Consider the following 9,401-nt stretch of genomic DNA (forward strand, 5'->3'; position numbering starts at 1 on the left):
CTAACATCATACATACAGAAATTACGTCCCAATTTTTTTTTTTTTTTTTTTTTGTTTAATCTAAGATCAATTTGAGAACATATTTTCCATTATACTGCTAGATACCAGCATTTATACTTGGTTTTTACAGTGCTAAAGTGGTAATTTACATGCTTTTATACTGAAAATAACTTTAAAAATTACCAATTTTATTATATTAATTCTCTAAATTTGTTCGAAATTTCATATTTGCTTGAAGTCTATTGAAGCTTTAAGCTTTAACAATATTAGAGAATTAAAAGAAGATAAATTTAATTAAAACTATAAAAATTCTATTTTAATTTACCTTAAAGTATGTTATTTACTTTATTTTCTAAAATATTTAATGAGAAAAATCATGTAAATGAACGTAACCAATAATAATCTACATGCATTTGCTGCTACTATACATCTGTGTTTCTCCTTATAACTATAAATTTTATCAATTATCTATTAATAAATCTCACCAAATTGATTTATCTAATTTACAGATTGTGGGCCTGACAAAATTTTTGATAGGTATAGATAGAGGGCCCTGTTATTTCTCACAGATCCTTCATTGTACCATCTCTTCCATCTTGGACCTGGCAGAATTTATAATAGGATATAGAGATCTTTTTAATGTTAATAGATTCCTTATCACACTACCGCTTCAATTGTAAGCTTGGAAGAATCTATGATATGTATACAACGCCCTCTTAGTGTTCACGGATCCTTCATCATACCACCATTTTCATTGTGGGCCCGAAAGATTTCATGTTCACTAGTAGAAAAGTGGTTAAATTATGTAAATTTCTCATACAATTAATTAATTAATTTACGAAGCAAGATTATCCATAGATAATCTATAAAATCTACACGAAATACATGTTATTAATTCCGAGAAATTTCCAAGTTCAGTCATTGACCTTCGTTACATTTTATAAAAATCTATTCTAACAACTCGATTGAAGTTCATGCGCTTACAAATTATCTTTATTCGAATTTATGATAAACACCACCGGTTTTATAGACTACTCACTTATGCATGCTGTCTGTAGTTTAAAAATGCATCCTATCAACAAGCCAGACCTGTCACTGGAATCTGCCATTATAGAAATAAAACGAGGAAAAAGTCGTGGTTCGATCCTCTCAAGACTTTCCTCAAACCAAACTTCAGATGATTGTTATAACATGGATCTAGTAGACAGTTATGACGTAAGATTTTAAGAGATTAGATATTATTTCAGATTAAAAAATAAATTTTCTTTATCATCCCTTCGTATTCATCATCATTTTGTTCGAATTTCTTTAGTTTAAGTATTGTAAAAACCGAGTTAAACTTAAGTTAGGATGATGTGACCTCTCGATGATCCATTATAATATAATGATATATCCTGTAAATTTATATACGGGATTCAATACAGAATATATAAGTATATAGCTTATATATAGGCCTATATATAAATCAAAATATATGTACAGTACGTATGTTAGGTAAAGGGTATGTACCGTTCAACGTATAGCACATGAATATTCTGTGAAACCATAGAAAAATACTGTGGAGGTTCCACTTCTTTTGTCCATAGAAGACTGAGAGATACTCTATAATAAATATGTATGACATATATTAAGAGTATCGTTAGGTTTTATAATCAATTTAAGCAAGAAAATATATATTTATAATAAAATTAAATGATGTTTTTAATGTCTCTCCCCCTATAAAGCTACTGTAAAATTTAATTAAAAGCACGAATATATCAACAAATACTTCTTTTAGTGTAAAAATCTTGAGAAAATCTTTGAAAAACTTACCAAACTAATTAATTAGCACAAGAATATCCACGGTTAAGCCCATTATTAAGACTCTACGGGATCAGCCAGCATGGTACAATCTCTACCATTCGTGATAAATTATGAGGTCTAGATCATGTTCTAAAATTTGTGCCATAATTTATCAAGCATATCACGTGATATGCGTTGCCCTTGATCAAGTATGAAATCTGGTCCGGGTTCGATTTCAATCATCGTGATTCATTATACCGTCGTAAAGCGAGCTGTCGTGGTTCTATTACCCTCAGTGTGTTAAATTGAGATTAAGTCGTTGGAAATACAGCTTCAATTATACAATGTAACACAAAGATGGTCAACATAATACGGCATGTCATAATAAAAAATGTACGTAAGTAGTAAACACTAGAGTCGTGATGAGAGAATCTACATTACACTTGCTACAATATGTTCGCCTTTGTAACTGTCACTAAATCGAAGTATTTAAAAACAATAGTCAAGTATGTACGCAGTGGTAACAATGGCGTTTATAATAATAAAAAAAAATCGTAAATATCAAAGGGTCTGGTTAAAATTTATAGTGAAGATCCATNATTGAGATTAAGTCGTTGGAAATACAGCTTCAATTATACAATGTAACACAAAGATGGTCAACATAATACGGCATGTCATAATAAAAAATGTACGTAAGTAGTAAACACTAGAGTCGTGATGAGAGAATCTACATTACACTTGCTACAATGAAGAAGATTCACGTTTTCGGAATGTAAATTTATTATAAGTCTCAGGTTCAAATATTTCTGTAGAATTTTCCGTATTTCACGTTATTATTCAGATGGTGGACATGTTTTATGTTGGCATAAATCTCACAATTTGCATAGATTTAAACCAAGGATTAGTTTTATCTGAATTCATCAAGACATGTGTCATGTGTTATGAATTGTTTCTTTCACTAAAATGAAAGAAATCTTCTTTAGTTACATAAGGATAAGTTCATTGTTTAACAATTAAAATTTGACAATAATGTAATTTCTTTACTAATTGTTTTATACAGATTGGTACAAAAGACGAGCATACAAATATGTTGTTGATACATCAATGGATCCACTAGTATAGAATTCACAGTCGTATCCACACCATTAAAATATGGTGTAGATACATTCAAGAGATTTCAAGAGATGCTTTCCACAAGCTTTCAAGAGATTCTCACTCGATTCGAGTGAGCATCACTTGAAAGCTTGTGGAGTTAATGGTCTTCGGCATAAATTCTTACGTCCATTGCTGTTGTTTTCATAAAAGAAATGCTTCACAAGAAATAAGGTTCTGGCCATCGTAACTGATAAAAATGGCATTCATAACAATTGTCGTCAGTTTTATACACAGAACTTGGTTGAAACACGTGTGCTTATGCAAAACAAAACTGCTTCTTCGTTGCTTGCAGCGCCAAAACTCCACACTGGTGAGTCTTGTTACTCATTTTTGTTTATTTTTTTACGTGTCCTGAAATGTCACCATACCAGATTTGGTTGTATTTGGACTGCTAAACACCTCTCTAAACGGCTTTGAATACGGATATAGTACTTTAATTACAATCTTTAGGTGTCAATGCATAAGATGACATAACACGTCGTCATACTACGACGACTATGACAATTCTAAACACAAGTCTTGAGTTTGAGTCATGTGATTTGGTGATAACAATGTTTACAATATAAAATCGTACATTTACACTCTCACAAATAATGAAAGGTTCTCGGTTTAACGTTTTACAAGGAAGATCCATTCGCTAGTATTCATTGACACTTCACACCAGTGATACGCTATTTAGGGGTTCACTAAATCAAGGTTTACTGTAGTATAAGTAGAATGAATTACTTAAATTCGTTTATATTATTACTCGGGTATATTTAAATTTTACTTTAATACATTTAAAAACGTTTGTATGAATGTTTTATGTAATGCAGATTCATAATTAATGGTGAACACACGAAAATAAACGTGTAAACTGACGTTTTTGCAGCTGTTTACATTGAATAATTTGCTTTATCTAAGCAGCAGAAGTAAGAGCAATTCATAATTCATATTTTACATCATAGCTTATGTCAGGCATCATTATTTAAAGCTAAAGATATGTAAAAAAAACAGGAAGCGCATGACTAGAATTATGGAAAATTAAGAATACGACTTTTCTGCTTAAATTTTCCTGTTACAAATGTAGAAAAATTTAAGCCAAAGAGTTTTTTTCTTTCGTTGTTTACCAGTTTCTATACATAGAAATCCTGATTTTACTTTCCTGGCTGTTATTTAACAGAGGGAAAGTATGGACATCGATCATAAAACGACTCCCACCCTCAAGATTTTTACATTTTTAGACCTAGAAATGCAAAGAAGTTGGGGTTTTCCCCTTTATTTATGGGTGTTAATCTGTTTGGGGTTATGCTTTTTTTTACCCACTTTGAAGCTTAATAGCTCCTGTGCCTTTTATCGAAATTTCCTAAAATTTTTCATGGAGATTTGAGTATTAAAGGTAAACATTTCTGGAAATTTTCAAAATAATCGGACGGTGGGTTCGGGAAATATGGCCGCACACCCTTAATATCTCCCGAACCAATCTGAAGACTTGAAGGTAATTGTTACTTAAAATGTTATATATTTTGCTCGTTATAATGGATAAAATTAACCTTTTAGAATTAATTTTATACCCTTTGAATACTGTTTTTGAAGTAAGAAACGATAATATAATCAAACCGAATTGATAGTTCAAATGTAATTGCGTTAAGAACAATTGATGTAGAGGAGTTTAGCGAGTAAACAAATTGATATCCTCAAGTCATCCAGAAGATAAAACAGTAAAAATAATTCATTAAATCGAACTGAAAAAAAACAGTATAAATAAATAGTTATTTATAGAAACAAAAATATTTCTCGACAAATTTGATTATGATTAAGCAAAATTTGTTTTTCTTCTCGGCACGATGAATGTTTGTTGCGTTGAAAAAACTGAAAGTGTAGATAATGCATGAAGATTCACGGCAATTTGAATGCATAAACAGGCTTTTAATATAACTTGGATGCTTAATGCTATACACATTAAACATCCAAGTTATACTATGCATCTATATTTACTAATTCATTCATTATATGTACTCGTGTTAAGCATTCAAGCTTATATTCTACATATATGTTAACCTGCTTAACACGGATTAGAGTGCATATTATCTTGAATGAGTAAACATAGATTATAACGTAACTTGAATGCTTAATGTAAGTATATAACTCACCTTAGATGGTTAAAATAAGCGCATAACATACCTTAACGTGAGTGCATAACATGGATTTTGATATCTTGAACGTGTAAATATAGGTGTGTAGCATAACTCCGATGATTAATGTTAATATATAATCTCAATTATATGCTTAATATAGTTTGAATTCTATTGTATATAAGCTATGTGTTACTCTTCAATAGAGATAATTACAAGACAAATATCTGAATAAATAATACGATTAAGTTATTAAATATTTACGAAAACTTATGCTAATATTCTATATAAAATTACTAATCTATTTAATAAGGAATATAGAAACCACATTAATTATAATTAAAAATAATTAGATATTTAACAGCGTTAAACACAACTGATAACCTACAAGAACAGCAAACTGTAATCAAATAAGCGAGAAAATTGATGTCCACAACTCTTCCTCACGCAATTAACATCGATTTAATAATTATTAATTTAAATTTCTAAAAAAAAACATTAATTGTAATTAAACAGTAACTTCATATTTACAATTCTGCTGTAGCATTAAGTACAATTGATATACAGTATATCTATAATACATCAAGCCAGTTAATTGCAATTAACATCGATTTAATCCTTATAAATTGAAATTTAATTAGCATTTACACTTTAAAATATATTTAAAAAATAATTTTAAAGAGGTGCAAAGTGTATATAACGAGAAGTGTATTTATAATTTAAGTTTTTATGGTAATTATTTCAATAACTTAATTAAAAATTTGTCCTATTTAAGTCTGCTTTACGCTTTTATTTATATGATTTAACTTCTTCTTCTTCTTCTTCTTCTTCTTGGGCTTTTGTTATCTTTCAGGAAATTAATTTGTTGTGCCAAATAGGGCAAAGCGTGTTATTCTCCTTGCCTTGGAGATTCCTGATAACATTTTGCTACTACAAAACCAGCGAATGTTATCTCGAGTTTTGTAACAAGAATCCTTTGTTCTACATCAAATATTTGTATTTATCATTATTTTTGTTTTATTTTCTGAAATTCTTTCATTTTTTTCCATTAAATAATTTATTTTTGGTCCAAATTTCCATATTTTTGAGCGAGTTTCTCGGTTACAAATATATTAAATAAGTAATTTCTATCCATCTTGGATAGAAATTACATAGCTATAACATAGCTTGGATGCTTAATGAGAATATATAACCTCCCTTAGATGAATAACATACGTAGAATATAGTTTAGATGATTAATATGGGCGCATAATGTAAATGTATGGCATCTTAAATGCATAAACATAGGTTATAACATAGCTTGGATGCTTAATGTGAATACACAACAACCTTTAGATGCTATAATATACAAGTCGACCCCCCTATAACACTGTTGATACTTCCGTTTTATATGAATTCCATGTTGTACGAGTCAATTAGATTTTACAAATATGTGAGCCGTTCACAGCCCGGCACACGTATTTGTAAAATCTAAGTGACTCGTACAACATGGAATTCATATAAAACGGAAAAATCAACAGTGTTATAGAGGGGTCGACTCAGTTTGAATGCTTAACATGGGTGCATAACATGAATGTAATTCGTGATATAGATTTATAACGCGTAACATAGATGCATAACTCATCTTGGATACAAATTAAATAGAAATGTGACAACTTGAGGCAAGAACATAAACTCATTTTTTTTTTTTTAAGTTTCTAAGAAAATCACCCTAAAGTTTCGAATTTGTTCTGTATTTTAGGACAGATCGCAGGTGATTAATGACGTTACAGGTTGATAGGCCAGTCTATGAGCTGTTATGGGTCATGAGTCTGGAAATTATATCTGTCCTACAATTGTATATATCCAACAATCTTCGAGAAAGTGAGTCCTTGCCCCAAGGTTCTTCGAATAATTTTAATAAATTAACAGATAAGTATATCATAATACCTTCTCACGTATAATTAACCTTAAATCTTAAGGTATACTGTTACAATTAGTAAACTTATGCAGGTATTATTTTTATAACAGCATTAGATAGCATTAGAACACCTTAAATTAGTATTTTCCTAAAACCTCGCTTTACGACCGCTCGAGTTATAACAGCGAGATTGTAAACAAATCGTTTAAAACCCCGCTTTTACGACTGTATTCTTTGATCACGTATATTCCATATTTATTTAATGTATTTTTCTTTCGATCATTTCTGTGTGATGTTATATAATGAAAGCTGTTGTTTTCAGGAACGTAATTCTTATTTATAACCTCGAATATAAGGTAATTTAACGGCTCGCTTTACGACGATCCTCTAAAAACTAATTAGGAAGTTGAGTAAACTAAATTAAATACACAGGAAACTGGTATTTGGATACTTAACGTTCTTATACATAAAAAAAAATATTAAAATAAACATAGAAATAAAGCATAGTTATGGAACTCCCAATCTTCAATTCCTTTTACTATTATATAGGCTAACAGAGGAAGAGTATGGCGATCTACCAAAAAATGACCCTTTAAATGTTTACGTTTTTGGACTCAGAAGACCTCCAAACGTCTAGAAATGCAAGAAATTTGGACTTTATTTCTGTATTATATTAGTGTGTGCGTGTGTTGGAGGACACGACTTTTAAGCTTAATAACTCCTTCCTCTTTAGTCGAAAATTTCTGAAATTCTGCACGAAGTTTTATGTTTTATCGGAAAATATTTATAGAAATTTTCAAGAAAATCGTACCATTGGTTCGTGAGATATAGCCCCATCCTCTTAATATCTTCCGAACCAATCTGAAGACAAAGAACTGAACTTTACTATAAAGTTAAATATCTGTACAATTAAACAAAATTTATAATGAATAGTTTATTATTTTATTTAAAAAATAAACTCTAAACACGAATAATTAGCCGAATATTTATTTATTAATTCCCTAATCTGTGCATTCTCCATCATCGTCAACGTGTCAGCATCCACTAATTTGTCCATTATCAATACGTTTCTATCAATACTCCACGCAAACATGTGACTTGACGATAAGAAAAATCATTAATTTTAATTGATAAATTAACAAATTTTAATTGAATTTAAACATTTAATTTTAATTTTAATTAATTTTTAAAAACACATTTCCCCTCCTTTCGATACTCTCTCTTTTTCAAGCTTCTCCTAATCATAAAATCTTCCCTAATAATTAATTATAAATCAATTTATATCTTCAGCAATATACAATTAAAATTTTTATTCAATTAAAATAATTTAATCGCGTTTGATCGATTTATAATCATTAACTAACCTCATTAAGTGGACGTAAATAGCCGAAAGTCTGCATTTAATTGATTACATTTTGTAGAATAAATAAAATTTCCTCCTAATTAATTCGATTAAAAAACATAAACTTAATGTTAATTAAGTTCGGAAATTACAGTTAATTGGGTTTTATAAATGTATTTTTAAAAAATCGATTTCGTCCACTAAAATAATAATAATAATAATAATGGTTTATTTAAATCTTATCTGTATACAAAGGAAGAATATAAACAAGCGAACAATCACCATCGTGTACAATGTATAGCCTTATCAGCTGATGTACAAAGTACGACTTGACAGTTACTGTATGATACGATTAGTCTATCTGTCTGGCCAACAGATAAAAAGGAATATTATTAAAGAATGAACTCTGTTCTACAAAGAAATGCACCGAGTCCAATATAGATCTAAGGAGTAGATATTAAATGCTGCCATTATTAAAATATATATATAGGTCTATATATATAATAAACGATAGGCGCTCCTGATATTTTCGAGTAATGCATGACGGACAGACGGACAGACTGGTAAAGTGGAGAAGCCAACTTTCTCTTCGATTTGTAACAAGTGTCCGCCATTTTTATTCCTACAAAATTATTAATCTTTTGTAGTTTTATCGAAGAAAATGGAGAGGATTTTTATGTGAAATTAATTTTTTTAATCAATTTTTTAACCCGGAAAAGTCCATTTTATGTGATTAAAAGGATGTAAAAACAAAAAAAAGGTGTTTCGCTGAAAGACGAATCACGTAACGGAATTCAAAAATTTGAATTTGAAATGCCACGTGATTGTAGTCCCGTGATATCACGTTGTCGAACGGGAGGGGGCATTAATGAGATCACGTGACCAATTTTGAACGAATAAACGACGAGTACAAGCACGTGGCAATTCAGAGTTTTGAATTTGAATTACCGAGTGATTGGTGTATTCTGTAATATCACGTGATCGATTTAAACTTTAATTTTTGGATATCACGCGATTGAAGTCTTCAATGATGTCATTTGATCAAATCAAAGAACCTGAATTTGGTCTACCACGTGACTGACGAAGTCTAAAGTGATTGATCGTGTAA

General features: G+C 30.0%; 1 long non-coding RNA gene across 1 annotated transcript; it reads left to right on the plus strand.

Moving 5' to 3' along the window:
- The first annotated feature begins 2,403 nt into the window (after positions 1-2,403).
- On the plus strand, positions 2,404-7,913 carry LOC111619317. The gene is made up of 3 exons (XR_002755729.1): positions 2,404-3,247; positions 6,793-7,390; positions 7,501-7,913. It is a non-coding gene; the product is annotated as an uncharacterized LOC111619317 (long non-coding RNA).
- The last annotated feature ends 1,488 nt before the right edge of the window (positions 7,914-9,401 follow it).

The sequence above is a fragment of the Centruroides sculpturatus genome, unplaced genomic scaffold (genome assembly GCF_000671375.1).
Source record: "Centruroides sculpturatus isolate CEXI.00-Female unplaced genomic scaffold, Cexi_2.0 scaffold224, whole genome shotgun sequence".
Taxonomy (NCBI): domain Eukaryota; kingdom Metazoa; phylum Arthropoda; class Arachnida; order Scorpiones; family Buthidae; genus Centruroides; species Centruroides sculpturatus.